Source organism: Delphinus delphis, chromosome 5 (assembly GCF_949987515.2).
Source record: "Delphinus delphis chromosome 5, mDelDel1.2, whole genome shotgun sequence".
NCBI lineage: Eukaryota > Metazoa > Chordata > Mammalia > Artiodactyla > Delphinidae > Delphinus > Delphinus delphis.
In genome coordinates, this window is record NC_082687.1 from 69,752,710 (window position 1) to 69,779,837 (window position 27,128).

The 27,128-nt window shown below is 38.6% G+C and overlaps 1 protein-coding gene across 1 annotated transcript in view; it reads left to right on the plus strand.

Moving 5' to 3' along the window:
- Nucleotides 1-27,128, plus strand: part of GABRA4 (gamma-aminobutyric acid type A receptor subunit alpha4) — a 256,407-nt gene that overhangs the window by 98,935 nt on the left and 130,344 nt on the right. The window lies entirely within an intron of this gene.

Genomic DNA, 27,128 nt, shown 5'->3' on the forward strand with positions numbered 1-27,128 from the left:
CTTTTCTCCACTGTATATCCTTGCCTCCTTTGTCATAGACTAGTTGACCCTAGGTGCGTGGGTTTATCTCTGGGCTTTCTATCCTGTTCCATTTATCTATATTTCTGTTTTTGTGCCAGTACCATATTGTCTTGATTACTGTAGCTTTGTAGTATAGTCTGAAGTCAGGGAGTCTGATTCCTCCAGCTCCGTTTTTTTCCCTCAAGACTGCTTTGGCTATTCGGGGTCTTTTGTGCCTCCATACAAATTTTAAGATTTTTTTTGTTCTAGTTCTGTAAAAAATGCCATTGCTAATTTGGTAGAGATTGCATTGAATCTGTAGATTGCTTTGTATAGTATAGTCATTTTCACAATATTGATTCTTCCAATCCCAGAACGTGGTTTATCTCTCCATCTGTTTGTGTCATCTTGATTTCTTTCATCAGTATCTTATAGTTTTCTGCATACAGGTCTTTTGTCTCCCTAGGTTTTTTATTCTTTTTGTTTCATTGGTAAATGGAAGTGTTTCCTTAATTTCTCTTTCAGATTTTTCATCATAGTGTATAGGAATGCAAGAGATTTCTGTGCATTAATTTTGTATCCTGCAACTTTACCAAATTCATTGATTAGCTCTAGTAGCTTTCTTGTGGCATCTTTAGGGTTCTCTATGTATAGTATCATGTCATCTGTAAACAGTGACAGTTTCACTTCTTCTTTTCTAATTTGTATTCTTTTTATTTCTTTTTCTTCTCTGTTTGCCGTGGCTAGGATTTCCAAAAGTATGTTGAATAATAGTGGTGAGAGTGAACATCCTTGTCTTGTTCCTGATCTTAGAGAAAATGCTTTCAGTTTTTCACCATTGAGAATGATGTTTGCTGTGGGTTTGTCATATATGGCCTTTATTATGTTAAGGTAGATTCCCTCTATGCCCACTTTCTGGAGACTTTTTTATCATAAATGCGTGTTGAATTTTGTCAAAAGCTTTTTCAGCATCTATTGAGTTGATCATGTGGTTTTTATTCTTCAATTTGTTAATATGGTGTATCACTTTGATTGATTAGTGTATATTGAAGAAACCTTGCAGCTCTGCGATAAATCCCACTTGATCATAGTATATGATTCTTTTAATGTGTTGTTGCATTCTGTTCGCTAGTAGTTTGTTGAGGATTTTTGCATCTATATTCATGAGTGATATTGGTCTGTAATTTTCTTTTTTTGTAGTATCTTTGTCTGGTTTTGATATCAGTGTAATGGTGGCCTCATAGAATGAAGTTAGGAGTGTTCCTTCCTCTGTAATTTTTTGGAAGAGTTTGAGAAGGATGGGTGTAAGCTCTTCCTAAATGTTTGATAGAATTCACCTGTGAAGCCATCTGGTCCTGGACTTTTGTTAGTTGGAAGATTTTTGATCACAGTTTCAATTTCATTACTTGTGATTGGTCTGTTCATATTTTTTATTTCTTCCTGGTTCAGTCTTGGAAGGTTATACCTCTCTAAGAATTTGTCCATTTCTTCCAGGTTGTCCATTTTATTGGCATAGAGTTGCTTATAGCAGTCTCTTATGATGCTTTGTATTTCTGTGGTGTCCATTGTAATTTCTCCTTTTTCATTTCTAATTTTATTGATTTGAGTCCTCTCCCTCTTTTTCTTGATGAGTCTGGCTAAAGGTTTGTCAATTTTGTTTATCTCCTCAAAGAACCAGTTTTTAGTTTTTTTGATCTTTGCTATTGTTTTCTTTGTTTCTATTTCATTAATTTCTGCTCTGATCTTTATGGTTTCTTTCCTTCTACTAACTTTGGGTTTTGCTTTTTCTTCTTTCTCTAGTTCCTTTAGGTTTAAGGTTAGATTGTTTATTTGAGATTTTTCTTGTTTCTTGAGGTAGGCTTGTATTGCTATAAACTTCTCTCTTAGAACTGCTTTTGCTCCATCCCATAGCTTTTTGATCATGGTGTTTTCATTGTAATTTGTCTCTAGGTATTTTTTGATTTCCTCTTTGATTTCTTCAGTGATCTCTTGGTTATTTAGTAACGTATTGTTTCTCCTCCATGTGTTTGTGTTTTTTATGTTTTTTTCCCTGTAATTTATTTCTAATCTTATAGTGTTGTGGTCGGAAAAGATGCTTGATGTGATTTCAGTTTTCTCAAATTTACTGAGGCTTGATTTCTGACCCAAGATGTGATCTATCCTGGAGAATGTTCTGTGCCCACTCCAGAAGAAATTTTAATCTGCTTTTTTTGGATGGAATGTCCTATAAATATCAATTAAATCTACCTGGTCTACTGTATCATTTAAAGCTTGTGTTTCCATATTAATTTTCAGTTTGGATGATCTTTTCATTGGTGTAAGTGAGGTGGTGAAGTCCCCCACTATTACTGTGTTACTGTCAATTTCCTCTTTTTTTTTTTTTTTTTGTGGTACGCGGGCCTCTCACTGCTGTGGCCTCTCCCGTTTCAGAGCACAGGCTCTGGATGCGCAGGCTCAGAGGCCATGGCTCATGGGCCCAGCCACCCTGCAGCATGCGGGATCCTCCCGGACCGGGGCACGAACCCGTGTCCCCCGCATCGGCAGGTGGACTCCCAACCACTGCGCCACCAGGGAAGCCCTCAGTTTCCTCTTTTATAGCTGTTAGAAGTTGCCTTATGTATTGTGGTGCTCCTATGTTGGGTGCATATATATTTATAATTGTTATATCTTCTTCTTGGATTGATCCCTTGATCACTGTGTAGTGTCCTTCCTTGTCTCTTGTAACATTAAAGTTTATTTTATCTGATATGAGTATTGCTGCTCCAGCTTTCTTTTGATTTCCATTTGCATGGAATATCTTTTTCCATCCCCTCACTTTCAGTCTGAATGTGTCCCTAGGTCTGAAGTTGATCTCTTGTAGATAGCATATATATGTGTCTTGTTTTTGTATCCATTCAGCAAGCCTGTGTCTTTTGGTTGGAGCATTTAATCCATTCACGTGTAAGGTAATTATCAATATGTATGTTCCTATTATGATTTTCTTAATTGTTTTGGGTTTGTTTTTGTATGTCCTTTTCTTCTCTGTGTTTCCCACTTAGAGAAGTTCCTTTAGCATTTGTTGTAGAGTTGGTTTGGTGGTGCTGAATTCTCTTAGCTTTTGCTTGTCTGTAAACCTTTTCATTTCTCCATGGAATCTGAATGAGATCCTTGCCGGGTAGAGTAATCTTGGTTGTAGGTTCTTCCCTTTCATCACTTTAAGTATGTCATGCCACTCCCTTGTGGCTTGCAGAGTTTCTGCTGAGAAATCACCTGTTAACCTTATGGGTGTTCCTTTGTATGTTGTTTTTCCCTTGCTGCTTTCAATAATTTTTCTTTGTCTTTAATTTTTGTCAATTTGATTACTGTGTGTCTCGGCGTGTCTTCTCCTTGGGTTTATCCTGTGTGGGACTCTCTTGCTTCCTGGACTTGGGTGGCTATTTTCTTTCCCGTGTTCGGGAAGTTTTCAACTATAATCTCTTCAAATATTTTCTCTGGTCCTTTCTCTCTCTCTTCTCCTTCTGGGACCCCTATAATGTGAATGTTGGTGTGTTTAATGTTGTCCCAGAGGTCTCTTAGGCTGTCTTCATTTTTTTTCATTCTTTTGTTTATTCTGTACTTCAGCAGTGAATTCCACCATTCTGTCTTCCAGGTCACTTATCCGTTCTTCTGCCTCAGTTATTCTGCTATTGATTCCTTGTGTATTTTTTTTTTTTTTTTTTTTTTTTTGCGGTACGCGGGCCTCTCACTGTTGCGGCCTCACGTTGTGGAGCACAGGCTCCGGATGTGCAGGCTCAGCACCCATGGCTCATGGGTCCAGCCACTCCGCGGCATGTGGGATCTTCCCGGACCGACGCATGAACCCGTGTCCCCTGCATTGGCAGGCGGACTCTCAACCACTGCGCCACCAGGGAAGCCCCCTTGTAGTGTATTTTTCAATTCAGCTACTGTATTGTTCATCTCTTTGTTCTTTAATTCTTCTAGGTGTTTGTTAAACATTTCTTGCATCTTCTCTATCTTTGCCTCCATTCTTTTTCTGAGGTCCTGGATTATCTTCACTCTCATTATTCTGAATTCTTTTTCGGGAAGGTCGCCTGTCTCCACTTCATTTAGTTTTTTTCCTGGGGTTTTATCTTGTTCCTTCATCTGGTACATAGCCCTCTGCCTTTTCATCTTGTCTGTCTTTCTGTGAATGTGGTTTTCGCTCCACAGGCTGCAGGATTGTAGTTCTTCTTGCTTCTGCTGTCTGCCCTCTGGTGGATGAGGCTCTCTAAGAGGCTTGTGCAAGTTTCCTGATCGTAAATTACTTTTAAGTTCATTTATTTCACTTTTAAAATGAATTTGTGGTTGAAATTTAGGTGGGATGTCTGTCTTGAGTGTTGAAATTTTCAGAGAGGTATCTACGTTTTTCTCATGGAAGACCACTGTTTGGTTCACAACTACTTTTTCTCCCTCCTTGGTGAAAGAGTACCTCCCACCCCCACAAACATACATAGCTGTACACATGTCATGTATATACACATATACACATGTGCGTGTCTTCAAGTGCACTTAGGTTTCTCTCTCTCTACAGCTTTATCACACTGGATTTTATGCCTTCTAAGGCATTGAGACTTATTCCCTACTATTTCCTAAACCCAGTAGTTTGGAGATGATCTCTTATTCACTTGCCTTTCTTAACTCATCTTTTAGATTCTAGTTATAAGGATTCAAATTCATTTTATTTCCTGTTTAATATGGTGACAGTTTTTGAAATAGACAGGGTACAGTAATATCTAGCTAGAAAGACAAAGCTACTTCTGGTGAAGTGGAAAATAGGGTATTGTAAAGCTATAGTAGTTGAAAAAGGAGAAGGATCGGGACTTCCCTGGTCCTCCAGTGGTTAAGGATCCACCTTCCGATGCAGGGGACTTGGGGTCGATCCCTGGTGAGGGTACTAAGATCCCACATGCTGTGAGGCAACTAAGCCCACGCGCCACAACTAGAGAAGCCCACATGCCACAACAAAAGATCCTGCGTGCTGCACCTAAGACCCAATCCAGGAAAAAATAAGTAAATATTTTTTTAAAAACCTAACACAAATTATTCTTAAAAAAACGTAAAAAGGAGAAGGATCAATATAGGTTGGAGGATTGATAATATTTATTGGAGGAGATGGTATAGGATTTGGACCTTGCTTTTTATAAGAAGTAAAGAAAGAAGACAGCATATCAGGTATGGAAAATAATATGAACTAAAGCCATTTCTTGAACACACAGTAAATTTTACAGCGATAAACAAGAAGTGATGAACAGCCCCCCTTTTTTTTTCATGATTTTACAGTATAGTAATTTTACAGTACACTGTGATTCATTGATTACTTCTATGTTTAGGGAACAGAAGGAGATATGCTGTCAGCAATGAACCTGTCAGGTTAGACCAAAAAATTTAAGATAGCTGGTATACATAATGTAGGATCAACAAAAATTTTAAACCAGAAAGTGAAAGAATAAGCAGCAGTACTTTAGGAAATTTGGTCGTTGATAAATTGAATGGAGAGAGTCTTGAGTCAGGAACACCAATTAGGGAAATAGTTGAATAATCTAAACAATAAATGATGAGAACATCTAACTTAATTTTGACTTTTTGAACAGAGAATTCCAAAGAAGAATCAACAGTTCTTTTAGACTTAATTTATGAATGCAAGGGAAGAGGTAATTCAGAGCTTCAGGACTTGGAAAAAAGTATATAAGTTTGGAAGAGAAAGAGGCAAATTCTTCTTTATGCACATGTGGATGTTGGTCAGTGGCTATATACAGGCGAAAAAGCTCTATGTGAATAATGAACATATGTTACTGGAATTCTAGGCAAGAGATGAAGGTTTGGAATTCACCAGCCTAAAGGTGGTAGCAGTCATGAGAGTGAGTAAGCCTTCTAAGTTATAAGGCTAAAGAGTATATTTTAGAGGAATAGCTCACAGAAGGTTAGAAGAAACAGTGAGCTGAAGGTCAGAGAATATAGCCAGTATAGTTAGGGAAGCTGAAAAAAATTGTGATGTCAAGCTAATGTGTCATGTGCTGCCCTTAGCCTATTGATAACTAACTTGGCTGGACCGGCCTTTGTGGTTCTTATTCAGATTGCAAGATGTCCTCAGCAATAACTCAGGAAACTTTGAAAAAAAAATCGTTATTACTTACTGGTCTTGGAAATTACATGGCACACCTGGGGCCATGCAGTGAGGGTGCAGTATGAGAGAGGGAGACAGGGGGTGGGCGGGAGAGCTTGCTCAAGGGCATGGATTTGGGGTTCTGCTTTTACTGGGGTTGAGGGTGGGGGCCTAAGGTTTTGCAGGCTCACTCCTTACTAGTGAATTTAAATATAAAAGGAGGAATTTAGCAGGAAGAGAGAAACCAATGGGCCCAAATGGGCAATTATCCAAATCAGCCAAAATCTTCAAAACAAAGGAGACTGGGTGAGGCCTTGGTCTTTGTCTAGCTATGTGACTGACAATGTGTTTGAGATAGCCATCTTTGAAGGGGATGCCCTTTGAAGGGGATGCCAGGGCAATCAAAGCTTAAGTCAGGCACTTGCATTACAAAAAGTAGAAAACTGTCAGGGCTTACGCTACAAGTGGTGAGCTATATGAAATTTTCTTGTGAAGTAAAAGAAAATGAGATCTGAGAAATTCTAGTTAATCTTCAAGTTTAAAGTATTACCCAAGGTGGGGTGAGTGTGAAATGAGGAGGCCTGAACTCTTATATCCATATAAATTTGCACATGAAAACACCATCACCCATTATCGTAGAATGATTTGTCAGATAAATTGTGAATGAGCTATTTAGTTTGAGCCGTGGAGAGGGATTGGGGGTAGCAGTATGGGTGGTGACAGGAGGGCAGTGCTGAGTTGGCAGCCATAGGGGTTATCCTGAGGGGTGCTTGAGAAAACAGAATACTTGTGTAGCGGAGGAAAAATAATTTCCTTTACCCTTCTGGGTTCTTGGCTGAGACACCCTCTATAATAAAAGAGAGATTAACAGGAGAAAAACAAATTTAATTTTGTACATACATGGGCCCTAAAGATATGAGACCCAAAGAAGCGACCAAAGCTGGCAGCTTTTATACCTTTCAGGCAAAGAAAATGGACTGAAATAAAAACACACAATGTAAAAGTTGTGAGTTAAGTTTTATTCAGGGACCTTATTGAGGACTATAGCCTGGAAGACAGCCTCTCAGATAACTGTGAAGAACAGCTCTGAAGAGGTAAGGGAGGGGCCAGGATATATGTGAACTTTTTTGCTGGGAAAAACATGTAGTCAAGCATAAAATAGATTACTGCTAATTACAAGGAATAGACATCTCAAGTTAATTATTTTAGTCCTTTTCTATGTATGGGAAAATGTGAAAATATGGGATCATTGAAATTTTTCCTTAGGTGTGTGTCTTAACTCTCTAGGGACCAGCATATCCAAAGCACAGACTGCTTCCTGTTTTTCTCCATCCTGAATTCCTCTGAGTGCACTGTCAGTGGGCACTGCAGTGGCAGTGGCTTGATCCTTGTAGAACTGGAATGGCAGGCAATGTTTTTTCTGTTCAGTGGCCCCTGTTGGTCATAAATTTGACCAAGGTTTGGGAAGCATTTCATGACTAATTTGTCCCATGGCCCTAATAACTTAACTCCTAGGTTAGGGGAGGATCTTGGTGATAGGACATTTATGTGCTATATCTGGATTAGGCCCTGTTAATAAACAAATTCTCTGGACCATCTGTCTTACTGGTCTATTATCCATGAATTGCTTTTCCCTTGATGCTTCTTCCCATATCTAGTGCTGCATAATTATAATTAATTTTGTGTAGAGCTAAGTAAGTGATCAGTTGCCTCAAGACATTTAGCCATCATTAATTTTGTTGAAGGTCTGGTTACACAATGAGTAGTGCAAGAGACAACAATCTAATAAAATAGACAAGATATAAGTAATATAGCTAGTAACACATTAATAAGGTTGTAGTACAGCAGAGTGAGACACAAAGCACAAACAGTTTAAAAACAACAAGGAGTGAACAAGTTAAAACAATGATTAGTATAACTAGTTGCAGTTTGGGTCACAGTAAGCCATCAGGTCCTGAGGGGAGCCAGCTGGAGAAGCCAAATTCTGGAGGGCTCACATAGAGAGAAAAAGATAAATGTTTCATCTTCATTTATAAAGGTATACTTTATTAACTTGCTGTAGGTCATAGCATAAAAAGAAGGGTTTTCTGGAAAACAAAGATTAAAAGCCTGTAATATTTCAGACAAAAAGTCATAAAATTATAAATCATATTTATCAGTTCATGTAGTCCAATTTAATTAATTTTTGTTTCACTCGATGAAGCCATAAGGTTTTCCATTAGAGTTTTGTAATTTCTTACCTAGTTCAGCAGTATGATCTAAAAATCACCAGAAATCTGTATGTGTCAAAAATCCTTTCTATGAATTTTCTTGAAAATCTTCATTTTTATAAAAGCATCTGAGTAAAATAATAACTGTCTATAAATGATGAAAGACTTAAAACGGCATGGTTAAAGATCTGATTACAGTGCAGTTGAAAAAGAAATTTGGTTAATTCTGTGACATACAGCATTTTAAGATAACTACAATTATGACTGATAACATTATACCAGCACATACTAGATTTTTAGGAATCCCATGTAATTTCTAGAATATCTATATTAATGGCATTTACCCATGCAGTATAACCTAAGAAGGTTTATTACTACTTATTTGACGTTTCCCAGGTAATTGAACATACTAAATAGACCTAATTAATTTAATATCTCTCTTTGGAATGTATCAGGGGCCCTCTGAAGCATCCCAAAGTTAGCTAGATGTCAAAAGAACATTTAGAATTTGATTTGAGGAAGTTTGTCAAAGATAGCAAAAGGCTTAAAAACACTTGGTCAACTAGGTTCATAGGTTATTTGAAACAGTACTTATTCACTCACCCAAAGGGACAATAAAAGATTTGAAAGACAAATACAGAAAGTTACAATGAATTAAAAGGTACAGAAACTTTACACTTCGTTATCAAAAGCAGATCAGTATTCCAAGAAAACTTTGTTCTCTTAACACAGAGAGGGAAACAAATTCTAGTTTTGTACCAGCTTATTTTTACTATTAAAACTTATTTACTCAAATTCTCTTCTAATCTTAGCCAATCAAGACCATGCACAAAACTCTTTTTTCAGGGTTCCTTTCCCACAAACCATCTATAACTTTCTTACTTACATTCAGATTTTGTCCTACATTTTCCCTTTCTTTTTCTCTCTCCAGGACAAAATCACTTTCTTTTCCCTTAACGACATGTATTTCCATTCCTTATATATTTTTTCCTTTCATACACAGATGTTTTTATTACTACTTTTAGTATTTTAATTACATATATTAGAATTCTTAGTTTTTAAAAACCTTAATTTCTAGTGAAAACTAAGAAGTAAACAATTATGAACTGTTTTTTACAGTAGCACTCTGTAGATTGGCAAACATAAATATTGTTTATGATTTCTAAAATGTAATTTTTTAAGGAAAAATTTTCAGTGTGGCACCAAACATTTTTATCAATAATCCTAAATATCTTTAGTTTTTCTCCAAACAGAAGCCTATGTTCAGTAATTAATGTTTCGGTATATTATTGGGTTGGCCAAAAAGTTTGCTTGGGTTTTTCTGCAAGATGTTATGGAAAAACCTGAAAGAACTTTTTGGCCAACCCAATATTCTATTTTGGAATGATCTAGATATTTAATAAATTTCCATTATTTAACTTAACTTAGCAAAACTCTATTTACCAAAAATCTGAAGAAACTATTTTTTAGTAGGCATAGCCTAAAACATAATTATTCTTAACAAGTTCACCTAAAAGTTCTTACCCCATTTATATCTATTTAATTCAGTTGTTCTCAGCAATTATGTTTAGATTAGCCATGAAAATTTCATGAGACAGTAGACCAAGTCAGCCATCATGCCAAGCTATTTTTTTTTGCTGATAAATTTTATAACAGAGATAATATGACCTTATTTGACGTTTAGTGAACATAGTTACAATAAAAGTAAGACATGTCTGTATTAACTAAACCAACAAACTTAAACTTTAATACTACGTATTAATTTAATATTGAATATTTCTCAGATCACATGAATTTGAAATTCATTTGGGTTAGTTTCTATTACATTTAGAAGTATTTAATTTATAAGCACTTACTCTTAAGTCAGTTAAATAGAGCTCTTTATAAATTAATTTTGATTCTGATAATGTTATCCAGAGGTAGAGAAATATCAAATTTATAACATACACACAGACATATAAACAGACATAACCAGTGATCTCATAGCTTCATTTCAAAACTTAAACATGAATCAGGGATTACAATATAAACTTACTAGTTTATAAATAACAGTTGGAATAAGTTAAATTTATTTGCTCAGATGACTGAGGCTTTTTACTATTTGTGGAAAAGACTTTTTAAGATTTTTGTTTGTCCTTGATAAATCCTTAAGTAAGCTGTGAATTAGATTTTGAGCAAGGAAGCCTTTCCAGTAGTTTGTACTTTTAAAAAGGCCTCTTTTCCTCTTTTTTTTTTTTTCCTTTGGTTTACCTGATTGAGTTAACTAGGCTCAGTCTCAGGTCATTGTGGGCTGTATTTACATTTCTGATTTGTAGAGATTTGCAAGACAAACACAGTTGCTTTTAATTCCCCAAAGAACTGGTCTGCCGCCTAAATGATAGCAAAAAATTGATTTGCCCAGCTGCATTTTCTTTAGTTTGCTTTTTTATATCAGTGAGAATATTTCCAACTAAAATGGAAATCAAGAGTTCTACGTCCTAGAACTTTAGGGTTCATTTTATCAAGCCTTCAAAAGTTTGCACAAGGCATTCAACAAAGGCCCTCTGAGTGCACAAATTAAACCCAGAGCAATTCACCTCAGAGGCAAAAAACATCAACAACAAAAACCCCTCTATTATTGCCTTTATTAGCCCCTGAATATAAGTCCCCAGTTTTTACTTCGTATTGTATGGGTTCAGGTAACCCTATTGGTTTCTTTTAGTATATTTAATTAATATTGCCAGAGGGGCAGGTTTATATGGCCCTGTCTTATAATACCAGGCAGGGGAGCATTCCCCAGTGAGACTTAATAGTCTGTCCCACAATATTATAATTAGGTAAAAGAGATTTAACCATCTTATATAAAGCCCGTTCAAATGCATTGAGTTTTATAAAATTTCATCTAATTCTTTCAACTCTTATACCTTAATTTTAGCCTCCATTAGGACCTCACCAACAAGTATTATTCCTACAAGGAGTCCCAGAAACTTTCCCTTTTATCCCCTGGCCATTTAACCTAATTTTGTATAAAAGGCATTGGGGTCCTCAGTGAGGGGTCGAGCCAAGGGTCCCAGACCCTTTTGTCAATCTTTTCTTTTTGCAGTACGCGGGCCTCTCTCTGCTGTGGCCTCTCTCGTTGCGGAGCACAGGCTCCGGACGGAGCTCAGGCTCCGGACGCTCAGGCTCCGGACGCTCAGGCTCAGAGGCCATGGCTCACGGGCCCAGCCGCTCCGCATCATGTGGGATCTTCCCGGACCGGGGCACGAACCCGTGTCCCCTGCATCAGCAGGCGGACTCTCAACGACTGCGCCACCAGAGAAGCCCTTTTGTAAATCTTTAACTTGATTAATTGGCCTAAATGTTGTACCAAGCAATTGCTGGTCTGGTGGTATCTCAGTGTAATTTTTTCTTTCAGCCTTTTAAATTTTTTCTAAACTGGGGTTAAATAGAGCGGACTTGTTTGGGGCCCTTTAATGTTGGATGAATAGTGGGTCCCTTTGGACCATTCAACCTTAGGTAGTGTTGTATCACAGCCTCTGTTTTTTTTTTTTTTTTTTTTTTGGCGGTACGCGGGCCTCCCACTGCTGTGGCCTCTCCCGTTGCGGAGCACAGGCTCCGGACGCGCAGGCCCAGCGGCCACGGCTCACGGGCCCAGCCGCTCCGCGGCATGCGGGATCCTCCCGGACCGGGGCACGAACCCGTGTCCCCTGCATCAGCAGGCGGACTCTCAACCACTGCGCCACCAGGGAAGCCCCACAGCATCTGTTTTTATCCCATCAATGTCCATTTTATTTATCTCATTTAAAATAATCATCTAAAGATTTCCATCCTGTTGGGATGAGTCCCTTTAAGAGTTACGCCTTGTTGGGAAGAAATTGCTTGACTTTCCCCTTAGCTTCTTCCTGTTGCCTTGTTAATCATCTTAATTAACATTAATTAACCTAATGTTTTTATTAACATCTGTAAGACTTATTAAAAGGAAGCTGAGTCCACAAAAAAGGCTCCCAAACCTTTTTTTTCTTTTTGGTTAGTTTGTTTTAAAATAAGGGAATTTTTAAGGTTAGCCAATTATAATTTTTGTATCCACCTTTTAATTTACTTTTTTCATAGGTACCAATAAAATAGCTATTTATAATGAGAACTCTCTAGAAATTTACCAATTTAGAAGTATTTTTCAATTTAAAGGGTCCATCCTCTGGCCATTTGCAAGTAGTATTAATAGTGACTCAAACCAATAAGGCACAAGAGGCATCCCACAAGACAGTGCAAAAGATGCAGCCTCCACAAGGTCCAGAAAGATTACTCCCCCGAATAGTCTAAGTAAAGGCCTTTGTTGCACAGGTGGATACAACAAAGGTTGAGATGAGGCCTTTGTTGAGATGAGACCCCTTTTGACAAATTTCCCTGAGAGCTGGCACAAAGAGACTGCTCAAAATCCCAGTCTATTCAACTGGCTACCAAATGTTCACCTTAGGTATACCTTCCAAATAGCAGAGACCAAGCTCTCAAAACACAGAACAGAACACCTAAGAAGATCAGGTAGAACATTTACATCTCAAAGGCATAGGGAGACAAATACGAGTTCCTCCTAGAAAGGTTTTTCTTCCTTTAAGATGAATTCTAGAAAAATGTTTTATCAAGCTAGCTTTCTTTAACTGTGTACACAAAAACCAGTTTAGGAATGTCAAAAAGAGTCCCATCTTGGCCATTTTTAAGGTGAGATTTCCTTAGTTCCCAATTAAGTAAGTACTTGCAAATATGTTTTGTATGTATTGTACATGAATCTGGCTGGGGTGTTAGGTCGGAGGCTGGCTTTCTGATGCCCCTCATTTAGGAAAGATGTTAGGCCAGCTTCCTACCTAATAACCCAGTCCAGATGGCTTAGTGTTTTTTAACTGAGCAAATCCCAGTATCTTTCAGCTGGGGGGCACCTCCCCCCCAGTATCTTTCAATTGGATAAATCTTCCTAAGTGTCTCTCAGGTGAGGAGTCAGGTATCTTTTTATTCATCACCAAAAAAAAAACACTTGGGATCATCAGCCCATAGCAGGAGATCTAAGACATAGGAGCTATTTGCCCAGTCATCTAGGCTCACTGAGGAGGTGGACTGGCACAAGTGACCTTTGCTGGTACCAAGGCTCCAGATCCTGGTGGAGTTAAGGCAAAGGAGAGAATTCTGTTCTGGGTCCCTTCACAGTCACCAAAACTGTTGACTGAAAAACATACAACATAAAAGTTGTGAATTAAGTTTTATTCAGGGACCTTACTGAAGACTGTAGCCCAGAAGACAGCTTGATAGATAGCTCTGAGGAGCTGCCCCCAAGAGGTAAGGGAGGAGCCAGGATCCACATGAACTTTTTTGCTGGGAAGAACATGTAGTCAAGCATAAAAAGATTACTGCTAATCATCTCAAGTTAATGATTTGAGTGCTTTTATATATATGGGAAGTTGCAAGAATATGGGGTCATTGAAATTTTTCCTTAGATATGCATCTCGAGCATCTAGGGGCCAACATATCCAAAGCACGGGATGCTTCCTGCTTTTCTCCATCCTGAATTTCCCTCAGGGTATACTGTCGGTGAGTAGAACTGGAACGGCAGGCAACATTTTTTTCTTTACAAAACAGATTTGTGAAGAATTGGCAAGGTGAAGAAGTCTGAGCTTAGGGTAGTAAACTAGTGAGGAAGAAACAAGTTTTGTTTATGTGGCCTTCTTGGCTCTGAATTCCCTATCTCTAGTGATAAGAATGTCTGTCTCCTGGTTCAGGGAGGATACCTTTCTTATGGAAAATTTATTTCCTGCTTTTCGGGGGACAGAGGGTCAGAGTGTCCTTGAACCAGCTATTTTTTAAGTAACTTTAATTCAAAATAATCAGTGTGCCAAAGGGGCATATTTTGGGGAGGCCTGACCTGCACTCATCACTTGAGAGTGGATGGTAATGGGCTGGTTCTTAGTGTCTTCTAGTACTACTGGGGGTAAATACTTTATTTCTTAACAAAAGTCCAAGTGATATTTCTCTGCCTTAGCATTTTCCTGTTATAGAGAGAAAGAATCCCAACTAAGCTGATGTTGAATTGTTAGCTTTTTTACATGGATAAAAATGAGAAGAAATATGAAGATATATCACCTCCTCTTCTGTTTAAAGACCCAAAACAAGAGTTGTGGTAGGGGAAGGCAGGGGACAAAGGAGTTGGAAACTTAATTTTTACAAAAAAGCTAGCAGTTCATGACAGAGTCCACAGCTTGAGTGGCCTGTATTTCCAGACAGTTGCCCCTGTCTTGACCCTGTTTGTTTCTGATTTTGTTATCTGTGTCCCTGGGGTGAGGCCAAGGACAAAGGACAATTTGGGAAGCCAGCCATGGCCCACAAAATAAGCCTTCAATTGTCATTTTAATATGTCTACCATTTCACCTTAATTTAATTTCCCTACCTCCAAGAATATATCTTGTTTTGTAAGTTCACAGGCTGACACATCATCCAGAGAGACTATTTATTTTTCCTATCTTCTTCGCACAAATGCTGAGATTATTCTTGCAACAGTAATCAAGATCTTCTGTCTTTGGGTTGCAAAGAAAATGCATTCAACTGTACTTGAAGGAGAAAATTGAAATTCGGCAACAGATGATAAAGCACATTCTCCTTCTCTTTCAGTTGTCTGCTCATATCAGCTGAACTGCATTAATAAAAGCAAAAGGGGACTGTTGCTTGCTATTGGCAAAATATACAGTATTCAGTTGCCCAAAACTCTGTATTAGGTGTGTTGCGGTTTACTCCTATTATGGAACCTTGTGCTTTTAGTCCTTTTTTTTTTTTTTGTCAGTGCTAGCATGGTGCAAAATGAACTATGAAAGTACTCCCTAGAGGAAGGTGTTTCCCACTAGCTTTAAGAGCAGAGCTACTGTGAATTTTCTAGAAATATGATCAAATCTCAAGTATTTGAGATGCCTTGCCTATCTGCTTGCTGTAACCTTTTGACATTACTGGTGTAATTATTTTAGGAAACAGCTCTGTAGATTTATTAGCATGCTTAATGCTAGCTTTAATTAGTGATTGCATTTATTGGGTATGCAAGTCATGAGGTTGCCACTGGCTACGTTTACGAATAACACAACCACCATAATAATAAAAGGCATCCACAAATAAAAGTAGGTTGGTACCTCTGAGAGAAAGATTTCCATAAATAAAGGGCGTAGTGCAGATTTTTCTTTTTCCGCCATCAGACAATCTCATGGGCATGCCAATTGTGAAACCATAGTCAAATTTATAGAAATGCATGGGTAAGGACAAAATAAAAGTTCATACTCATATACACTCAAAATAATTCTTTTTAGCCAGCCCTGTAACAGGAGGCCAGTGGCTTAAGTACAGGCAAAATTTTGAAGTAGGAATAGTTTAACTTTAGGTGCCTTTAGACTCGTCTTTGTGTGCCTAGCAATATCTCCTTCTCCAGAAGACTCATTAATTTTCTCTCCCCTCCGAGATTATTTGTGCTCAAGAGGAGATGAAATGCATTAACACTGAGGTTTAAATGATGATAGGGGCTCTTTGAGACCAAACAGACCTAGCTTCAAGTCCACTTTTTATCATTTTCCAGCTATGTGATTTTAATGAATACTCTTTACCTCAAGGAGATGAGGTTTTAGTGCAATTTGAGCTTATACAATTTGGGGGGCTCTTTTTTGAAAAATTCAAAACTGTGTCTATACATTTAGGTAAGAAAGTGAATATTTATAATTACACATTGAAAATGACAAATAAAACAAAATTCAGAAGAATAAATTTAACTTGGTATTCACCAACCGTATTTGTCCATAAATTTTTTTCCATAACAATAAGAATACCTTACCAAAATAACTAGTGGTCTTGGGATACAGTGACCTATTCTGATTCTTATTTTCTGAAGATGTAGGGGCCACTTTGATTTTTCTGTCCTTCTAATGAGTCATTTTTCTTTCTGATCATGGAAATTGATGTGGGTAAGAAGGGCAAAGTTTGGGATGAGTCAGGCACCATTGAACAAATCATCTCTTCAAGTGCACTAAGCTCTACTTTTCATATAAAGTGGTGGCAAGTCCCCAAAGTAACTCCTATGCAAGGAATGCATGTCTTTGTGTGCTTCAGTTCCTGAACCATGGCCAAGCCAGTAAACACCTCTTGTAAGATGTATCATAAAGTCCATAAAGGATTATAGAAATAAAGGTACGTGATAGTGACTTAAAAGATGCCCACCTATACTGTTTGCCTATGTTAACTCATGTGACATTTCTGATAAACTTGTCCTACTAACATTATGAAAAGTATCAGTGAAGTCTGATACCATGTGTGATACTGCTTTTCTTTTCCTTTTAGGCTATAGTATAATCTCAATACCAGTAGTCCTTGCAGTTAGTATCAAAGTCAGGAAGACTCACAGGCTACTGGAGTTAGCAAGAAGGAGTACTTGACCCTCTTGGGAGGAAAGGAGTTCTTCCCTTTCCATTGATGCATTAAGTAGGCTGTTCTTTGGAACCTTTGAGTTGTACTCGATAATAGTCCTTAATATTTGCCTCTCCTAAAGGATGCCCAACAATAGCTAAAAATAAATTTAACTGAATAGGGTGAAAGAGTAAGGAAATAAATGAATACATAAGAGGTCCGTTGCACAGAGCTGGAACAAAAGAAACCTACTTACATCTGAGATTCATTTTCTCTTCACTGCATCAGAATAACATGCCTAAAATTTAATTTGGTTTTACAATGCTCACAATCAAGCTTGGCTTTCGGGATGTTGTATTCTGAAAAATCTGTGGTGTCTTCAGCTTGTGCTGAATCCAGTGTCATTCACTAGTGACACAGGCAGGAGAACAAGGGGAAGAAGCAAGAGTAGGCTCAGGGTAAACAAACTAATCCATAATGGGGTAGCACTGTATTCACTAGTCTACTACATAGATTTCAAAGGGATGGGGGAAACTGAAATTTGATGTAAGTTCATGTCTTTTCTCCAAGTCCTCTGAGATCAGAGACAAGACAAGGAAAGTTTACATAGTTGTCTTATTCAAAGTGAATTCTCTTAGACACTTAGTTCAGCTGGCTCTGGGGGCGTCTCTCTTTCTTCTGATCTCCTTTTCTCACTGCTGCTCCCTTTCAGTCCTCTCTGTTGGATCCTCTTCCTCATCCTGGCCTTAAATGTTGAAGTATCCCGGGACTCTGTCATGGACCTCTTCTCTTCTTTAGACACTTTCACTCCCTAGGTAATCTTTTAATTACCATCCTGACACTGAAGGCTCCCCAGGTTCCATCTCTGACCTGAATCTTTCAGACCCATATCTAACTGTCTACTTCAACCTAACATAACTGAACTTGAATTCTTGATTTTTCTCCACTAAGTCTGTTTCTCTCAGCGTGTTCCCCTTGAAGTAAATGATAACATTTGGTTGCTCAGGTCAAAAAATTCGGCATCACCCTTGACATCACTCTTCATTTCATATCCCACATCAGCAAAACTGTTGGTTTTACACTTTTGAAATTTATTCTGAGTCTGACCACCTCTCTCCATTTCTGTTGTCACCACTTTCGTTCAAGCCACCATCATCTGGAACCTGGACGTTTACTTTATCCTTCTACCCCTTGTGTCTGCTCTTGCCTCCATTTAGCTATACTTCATACATAGCCAGAAAGATCCATTTAAAATGTAAATATGCTATTACCTTCTGAGTAAAACCCTCAAATGCATTCCTGTCACACTCAGTGAAATAAAAAATCCTTATTCTGACCCAAAGGTCTTACATTATCTGCCTCCAGACTCACTAGTTTCTATCTGTACTCACTCTTCTCCAGCTGCTCTGCTACTCCTCCATGCTGGAAGGACTTTACCTCAGAGTCTTTGCACTTGCTGTTCCCCCTGTCCAGAATGATCTTCATCCAAATGTCCACGTGGTTTGCTCTTTTATTTCTTTCAGTCTTTGTCAGCTTGTCAGAGAAAACTTCACTGTCTGTCCTGCTCAAAGTAGCACCTTTACCCTACTTTATTTTTCTTTACATCTTTATTTATTGTCTACGTCTCCCAGTAGAATGTAAGATCTATGTGGAAAGAAATGTGGCCTGATTTGTCTTTTATATGCCCAAAGTCTCAAATGTCCTGGCATATTGAGTAAATATTTAGGGAATGAATGAATAAGGTGCCATTAATGTTCTAGGGGCTCCATTTGCTTTAGAGCAGTATCCTTTCTGTTCCATAGTCAAATCCATTATATTGATAGTTCCCAGCCAGTTGCCACACCTGGCTTTTAGCAGCTAATCTGTACTAGAACAGAAGCCAAATCCTGTGATTATGAAAACATGACATGTACTGAGGAAGGCATAGACTTAGGCTGCATTTCTCCTCACAGACACACCAGAGTAACATAAAGCTTCAGGACTCATTACAGATTCTACTTAATTGGGGCTTAAGTCTGCTATCTTACAACCTTCAGCTAGAGCCATTGTTTCTGGAGTTTGGCTCAGTTAGCTGTGCTTGTTAGAGGTTTCAAGGCTTAGATGAATTTCTTTAAAAAATGCTGCTGGTATTTATTCCTTTGTGTAAATCATTTTTTTCCGTTGTAATAAAAGTAACACAGACTAGATTAATGAGGAAACATTGGAAAAACAACAATTGTAGAAAAAATTCCACTTCTCAGAAACAACCATTCTTAATTTTTTTTAATAGATCTTTATTGGAGTATAATTGCTTCACAACACTGTGTTAGTTTCTGTTGTACAACAAAGTGAATCAGCCATATGCATACATATATCCCCATATCCCCTCCCTCTAGAGGCTCCATCCCACCCTCCCTATGCCATGTCTCTAGGTCATTGCAAAGCACCGAACTGATCTCCCTGTGCTGTGTTGCTGCTTCCCACTAGCTATCTATTTTACATTTGGTAGAGTATATATGTTGATGCTGCTGTCACTTCGTCCCAGCTTCTCCCTCCCGCCCCATGTCCTCAAGGCCATTCTCTACGTCTACGTCTGTATTCCTGCCCTGCCACTAGGTTCATCAGTACCATTTTTTCTTTTTTTTTAGATTCCACATATATGTGTTAGCATACGGTATTTGTTTTTCTTTTTCTGACTTCACTGTGTATGACAAACTCTAGGTCCATCTACCTCAATACAAATAACTCAATTTCGTTTCTTTCTATGGCTGAGTAATAGTCCATTGTATATATGTGCCACATCTTCTTTATCCATTCATCTGTTGATGGACATTTAGGTTGCTTCCATGTCCTGGCTATTGTAAATAGTGCTGCAATAAACATTGTGGTACATGTTTGTTTCTGAATTATGGTTTTCTCAGGATATATGCCCAATAGTGGGATTTCTGGGTCATATGGTAGTTCTATTTTTAGTTTTTTAAGGACCTTCCATACTGTTCTCCATAGTGGTTGCACCAATTTACATTCCCACCAACAGTGCAGGAGGGTTCCTTTTTCACCACACCCTTTCCAGCATTTATTGTTTCTAGATTTTTTTTTTTTTGCGATACGTGGGCCTGTCACTGCTGTGGCCCCTCCTGTTGCGGAGCACAGGTTCTGGACGCGCAGGCTCAGCGGCCACGGCCCACAGGCCCAGCTGCTCCATGGCACGCGGGACCCTCCCAGACAGGGGCATGGATCCGTGTCCCCTGCATCGGCAGGCGGACTCCCAACCACTGCGCCACCAGGAAAGCCCTAGATTTTTTGATAATGGACATTCTGACCGGTGTGAGGTGAAACCTCATTGTGGTTTTGATTTGCATTTATCTAATGATTACTTATGCTGAGCATCTTTTCATGTGCCTCTTGGCCATCTGTATGTTTTCTTTGGTGAAATATCTATTTAGGTCTTCCACCCATTTTTTAATTGAATTATTTGTTTTTTTGATATTGAGCTCCATGAGCTGTTTGTATATTTTGGAGATTAATCCTTTGTCCATTGTTTCATTTGCAAACATTTTCTCCCATTCTGAGGGTTGTCTTTTCGTCTTGTTTATGGTTTCCTTTGCTGTGCAAAAGCTTTGAAGTTTCATTAGGTCCCATTTGTTTATTTTTGTTTTTATTTCCATTACTCTAGGAGGTGGGTCAAAAAAGATCTTGCTGTGGTTTATGTCAGAGTGTTTTTCCTATGTTTTCCTCTAAGAGTTTTATAGTATCTGGTCTTACATTTAATCCATTTAGAGTTTATTTTTGTGTATGGTGTTAGGTAGTGTTCTAATTTCATTCTCTTACATGTAGCTGTCCAGTTTTACCAGCACCACTTGTTGAAGAGGGCTTCTTTTCTCCATTGTATGTTCTTTCCTCCTTTGTCATAAATTAGGTGACCATATGTGTGTGGGTTTATCTCTGGGCTTTCTATCCTGTTCCATTGATCTATCGTTCTGTTTTTGTGCCAGTACCATACTGTCTTGATGGCTGTAGCTTTGTAGTGTAGTCTGAAGTCGGGGCGCCTGATTCCTCCTGCTCCGTTTTTCTTTCTCAAGATTGCTTTGGCTATTCGGGGTCTTTTGTGTTTCCATACGAATTGTAAAATTTTTTGTTCTAAATCTTTGAAAAATGCCATTGGTAGTTTGATGCGGATTGCATTGAATCTGAATTGTTTTGGGTAGTATAGTCATTTTCACAATATTGATTCTTCCAATCCAAACACAAGGTATATTTCTGCCTCTGTTTATGTCATCTTTGATTTCTTTCATCAGTGTTTTATAGTTTTCTGAGTAGAAGTCTTTCACCTCCTTAGGTAGGTTTATTCCTAGGTATTTTATTCTTTTTGATGGTAGATGGGATTGTTTCCTTAATTTCTCTTTCTGATTTTTCTTTGTTAGTGTGTAGGCATGCCAGAAATTTCTGTGCATTAATTTTATATCCTGCAACCTTACCAAATTCATTTATTAGTTCTAGTAGTTTTCTGGTGGCATCTTTAGTTTTTCTATGGATAGTATCATGTCATCTGTAAACAGTGACAGTTTTACTTCTTCTTTTCCAATTTTTATTCCTTTTGTTTCTTTTTCTTCTCTGATTGCCATGGCTAGAACTTTGAAAACTAGGTTGAATAATAGTGGCCAGAGTGGACATCCTTGTCCTGTTCCTGATCTTAGTGGAAATGCTTTCATTTTTTCACCATTGAGTATGATGTTTTCTGTGGGTTTGTCATATATGGCCTTTATTATGTTGAGGCAGGTTCCCTCTATGCCCATTTTCTGGAGAGTTTTATCATAAATGGATGTTGAATTTTGTCAAAAGCTTTTTCTGCATCTATTGAGATGATCATATAGTTTTTATTCCTTAATTTGTTAATATGGTGTATCACATTGATTGATTTGCATATATTGAAGAATCCTTGCATCCCTGGGATAAATCCCACTTGATCGTGGTGTATGATCCTTTTTATATGTGGTTGGATTCTGTTTGCTAGTATTTTGTTCAGAATTTTTGCACTATGTTCATCAGTGATATTTGACTATAATTTTCTTTTTGTTATATCTTTTTCTGGTTTTGGTATCAGGGTGATGGTGGTTTCATAGAATGAATTTGAGAGTGTTCCTCCCTCTGCAATTTTTTGGAAGAGTTCGAGAAGGATCAGTGTTAGCTCTTCTCTAAATGTTTGATAGAATTTGCTTGTGAAGCCATCTGGTCCTGGACTTTGGTTTGTTGGAAGATTTTAAATTACAGTTTCAATTTCATTACTTGTGATAGGTCTGTTTATATTTTCTAATTCTTCCTGGTTCAGTCTTGGAAAATCGTAACTTTTCAAGAATTTGTCCATTTCTTCATGGTTGTCCATTTTATTGGCATATAGTTGTTTGTAGTGTTCTCTTATAATCCTTTCTATATCTGTGATGTCAGTTGTGATTTCTCCTTTATAGTTTCTAATTTTATTGATTTGCATCCTCTCCCTTTTTTTCTTGATTAGTCTGGCTAAGGGTTTATCAATTTTGTTTATCTTCTCAAAGAACCAGGTTTTAGTTTTATTGATGTTTGCTATTGTTTTCTTCATTTCTATTTCATTTATTTCTGCTCTGATCTTTATGATTTCTTTCCTTCTACTGACTTTGGTTTTCTTTACTCTTCTTTCTCTAGTTGATTTATGTGTAGGATTAGATTGTTTGAGATTTTTCTTGTTTCTTGAGGTGAGATTGAATTGCTATAAACTTCCTCTTAAAACTTCTTCTGCTGTGTCCCATAGGTTTTGGGTCATTTTGTTTTCATTGTCATTTCTTTCTATGTATTTTTTTATTTCTTCTTTGATTTCTTCAGTGATCTCTTGGTTATTTAGTAGTGCACCATTTAGCCTCCATGTATTTGTGGTTTTTACAGTTTTTTTTCCTTGTAATTGGTTTCCAGTCTCATAGTGTTGGGGTCAGAAAAGATGCTTGATACGATTTCATTTTTCTTAAATTTTCTGAGGCTTGATTTGTGACCCAAGATGTGATCTATCCTGGAGAATGTTGCATGTGCACTTGAGAAGAAAGTGTATTCTGCCAGTTTTGGGTGCAATGTTCTATAAATATCAATTAAATCTACCTGGTATCTTGTGTCATTTAAAGCTTGTGGTTCCTTATTTATTTTCTGTTTAGATGATCTGTCTGCTGGTGTAAGTGGGGTGTTAAAGTCTCCTAGTATTATTTTTATTTATTTATTTATTTAAAAAAAATTCCCTAGTATTACTGTGTTACTGTCGATTTCCCTTTTTATGGCTGTTAGCATGTGCCTTATATATTGAGGTGCTCCTATGTTGGGTACATAAACATTTAAAATTGTTATATCTTCTTCTTGGATTGATTCCTTGATCATTATGTAGTGTCCTTCCTTACCTCTTGTAACAGTCTTTATTTTCAAGTCTATTTTGTCTGGTATGAGTATTGCTACTCCAGATTTCTTTTGATTTCCATTTGAATGGAATATCTTTTTCCATCTGTTCACTTTCAGTTTGTGTCCTTAGGTCTGACGTGGGTCTCTTGTAGACAGCATATATATGGGTCTTGTTTTTGTATCCATTCAGCTAGTCTGTGTCTTTTAGTTGGGGCATTTAATCCATTTACATTCAAGGTTATTATTGATATGTATATTCCTATTACCATTTTCTTAATTGTTTTGAGTTTGTTTTTGTGGGTCTTTTTCTTCTCTTCTGTTTCCCACCTAGAGAAGTTCCTTTAGCATTTGTTGTGAAGCTGGTTTGGTGGTGCTGAGTTCTCTTAGCTTTTGCTTGTCTGTAAAGGTTTTAGTTTCTCTTGAATCTGAACTAGATCCTTGCTGGGTAGAGTAATCTCGGTTGTAGATTTTTCTCTTTTATCAGTTTAAGTATATCCTGCCACTCCCTTCTGGCCTGCAGAGTTTCTGCTGAGAAATCAGCAGATAACCTTATGGGGTTTCCTTTGTATGCTATTTCTTGTTTTTCTCTTGCTGCTTTTAATATTTTTTCTTTGAATTTAATTTTTGTTAGTTTGATTAATATGTGTCTTGGTGTGTTTCTCCTAGGGTTTATCCTGTATGGGACTCTCTATGCTTCCTGGATTTGGGTGACTATTTCCTTTCCCACGTTAGGGAAGTTTTCCACTATAATCTTTTCAAATATTTTCTGAGACCCTTTCTTTTTCTCTTCTTCTTCTGGGATCCCTATAATTCGGATGTTGGTGCATTTAGTGTTGTCCCAGGTCTCTGAGATTGTCTTCAATTCTTTTCATTCTTTTCATTTTTTCTTTAATCTTCTCCTTGGCACTTATTTCCACTATTTTGTCTTCCAGCTCACTTATTCATTCTTCTGCCTCAGTTATTCTGTTATTGATTCCTTCTATTGTATTTTTCGTTTCAGTTATTGTGTTGTTCATCTCTGTTTGGTTGTTCTTTAGTTCTTCTAGTACTTTGTTAAAATAAACATTTCTTCTATTTTCTTTATCCATGCCTCCATTCTATTTCTGAGATTCTGGATCCTCTTTCTTATCATTACTCTGAATTCTTTTTCGGGTAGATTGCCTATTTCCTATTCGTTTATTTGGTCTTATAGGTTTTTACCTTGCTCCTTCATCTGTGACATATTTTTTTGCCATCTCATTATTTTTTCCTTTTTTTTATGAGTGGGATTGTGTTCCTGTCTTACTGGTTGTTTGGCCTGAGGCTTCCAACACTGCAATTTGTAGGCTGTTGGGTAGAGCTGGGTCATGGTGCCTAGATGAGGACCTCTGGGAGACCTCACTCTGATGATTATTCCCGGGGGTCTGAAGTTCTCTGTTAGTCCAGTGGTTTGGACTTGGAGCTCCCACCAAAGGAGCTTCGGCCCAACCCCTGCCTTGTGAACCAAGATCCCACAAGCTGAGCAGGGTAGGGAAAAAAAAAAAGAGAGAGAGAGAACAATAATGAAGTAAATAAAATTAGACTAGTTAACTAACAGCCATGTTAGAAAATATAAAAATAAAAATATAGATGAAACAACAACTGGAAGATAAAACAGAACCACAATAGTAAAAAGGAGGAAGAGAAAAAAAAAAGTGGAAGAGGCATTGGCTGTGGAGGGCGGAGCCTAAGCAGGGTTGAGGTTTGGGCAGTGGGTGGGGCCTATGCTTAGGAAAAGGGCTGGAAAAGGTGGAGGGGTGAGGGGTTGGGGCTTAGGCTCAACAGAACAGAAGAGGCCCAGGCTTGCCCCTGCCTCTGGTCTCAGACAGCAGGAGACCACACCTGGCAGACCAGCAGGCTTCCTGGGCTTGAGTGGGTGGGGCAAACGCCCTCCACTTCTCTCCTGCTCCTCCGGTCCTGGAGGACTCCTCCTGCTTGCCTCTCCTGATCTCACGGGCTTCCCCCCATGCCCCCAGGACCCACATGGCCTGGAGGGGGCCTTTGGAGGGCAGGGGACCAGCCTGGGAGCTCAGCAGGCTCCCCATGCCCGAGTGGGTGGGGCAAATGCCCTCTGCTCCTTTCCCACTCCCCCCGCCTGCCTCTCCTATTCTATTCTGGCCTCCCTTCTGCACTCCCAGGATCAACCCAGCCTGGAGGGGAATCATGAGGGCATAGGACCCAGCCTGAGAGTGGGGCAGACTTCCCTGGCCGATTGGACAGGGGAAATGCTGGGCCCGCTTCCTCCCTGATCTGAGCCCCCGAGGGCCCCTCCAGGTGTGGGAACCCCTCTCCCCTCTCAGCCACTGCTCAGGGGCACTGGTCCTGTCTGGCCTCCACTTCTTCTCCCCCCTCAGTTCCCCCACATCCTACTGGTTCGTTTGGGGGTTCTTCCCATTTCCTTGGGCGTCAGGGTCCCCCACAAGCGTCTGCCAGGCACCCTAGTTGCGGCAACCATGGTTAATTTTGATGCATTTCTTATTAGTTTCACTTTAATGTGTTTGTTTATGTTTGTGTGTGTGTGTATGTGTGTGCGCACGCATGCATGTTTACACAGTTGGAGTAAGCCAACAGTATTTACTGAGCACTATTTTTATTCAGAGCCCTTTGTTCCTGTCCTAATAATCTTATTTAAAAAATGAGGGGCTTTGACTTTCTGTCCTCATTGTGAACTACTCCTCAGGAGGCATTCCTTTCACATGAAATTAGACTTCCCTCTTTCCATGTTACCATTACCCTGTGCTGAATGTATGTTTGTCCTTTTTGTTATATCTATCTAGGCTCTCTCCCTCTCTGAGAGATAATACAGTGGAAGCCTGCTCAGACATGTTGGAACAATATTGGAAAACAGAATTCAGTCAGTGAAAACAAGAGAGTAAAGTATGTGAGAGTGTCCCTGACTTGAAGAAGAGTCAAGTAGTGTTGTGATGTCAGGCTTGGTGGATATGGGGAAGAGTTGCATGCTAAGACTGTTTTGTGAAGGAAGCTAAATCCAGGGAGCAGATGGCAGGTCTAAGGCCAGACCTAAGAAAGAAGATGTTAAGTTCTAGCCAGAGAGAATGTAGGTAATAGACATAGTGGATGATGGAAACTTGGGGACTTATTATAAGGGTGGCTGAACTAGTTCTACCAAATGGAACTAGTTCTACCATATATTAATTAATTAATATATGATCATTATAGGAACACTAGAAAGTGCAGATAAGTGGCTGTCCACTTACTTTAAAATATCTTTTGGTGCTTGCTTTGTGGTATTAGTTGTATCTAGGGTGGAGATTAGGGGAAGAGAGAGACTTGGGAATTGGAGGAAGTATATACAAGAGACGAATAGGGAAGTACATCACTGCAATATAATCATTCAAGAAGAAATATAGTGATCTGTCATCTTTGTAAATATAGTAACCTGTCTACACTGCTACTTGACTTGTTATATATTACTTTGGTGATTTGAATTAAATCTATTATTTTTAGAAAACACTTAAATTCATAAATTGGCATTAACAAGCTGGAAATAGACCGGGATTTAAATGTGGCTTATTTCCTGTCATCCTAAAAGAATTCATCGAAGTCTTGGTGGAATGCAGTGTCTAATACCTGAGGGCACCCCTCTGAGATACCGAAGTGTTTGCTTCAAAGGAAAGCGATGAGCTCTTATGGCCCCTTCTAAGGGACACCACTTTGCTATTCCCATTGTGCTCCTAATGCACAGTACCCAGCATGTGAGTTATTGCTTGTCAGGAAAGCTCTGATTGTCACTGTGAAATGTTGTTCTCCAGGTGTTTTTAAGAGTCATTTTAAGAGTCATTAAGAGTGGTGTCAGCACAGCAGGCGGCCCTTCCGTTTTGGAACATCGATGCCTTCCGCAAGGGTTGGCAGATTACTGGTTCTGGCCTGATTAATAGTTCCAAACAGGAGTGAGGCATGTCCAGGAGGTGGCAAAGAATCCCCAGACCAGGCTAAGTTTTTATTCTTCAATCTGCCTCTAGGGTGCAGAGGCT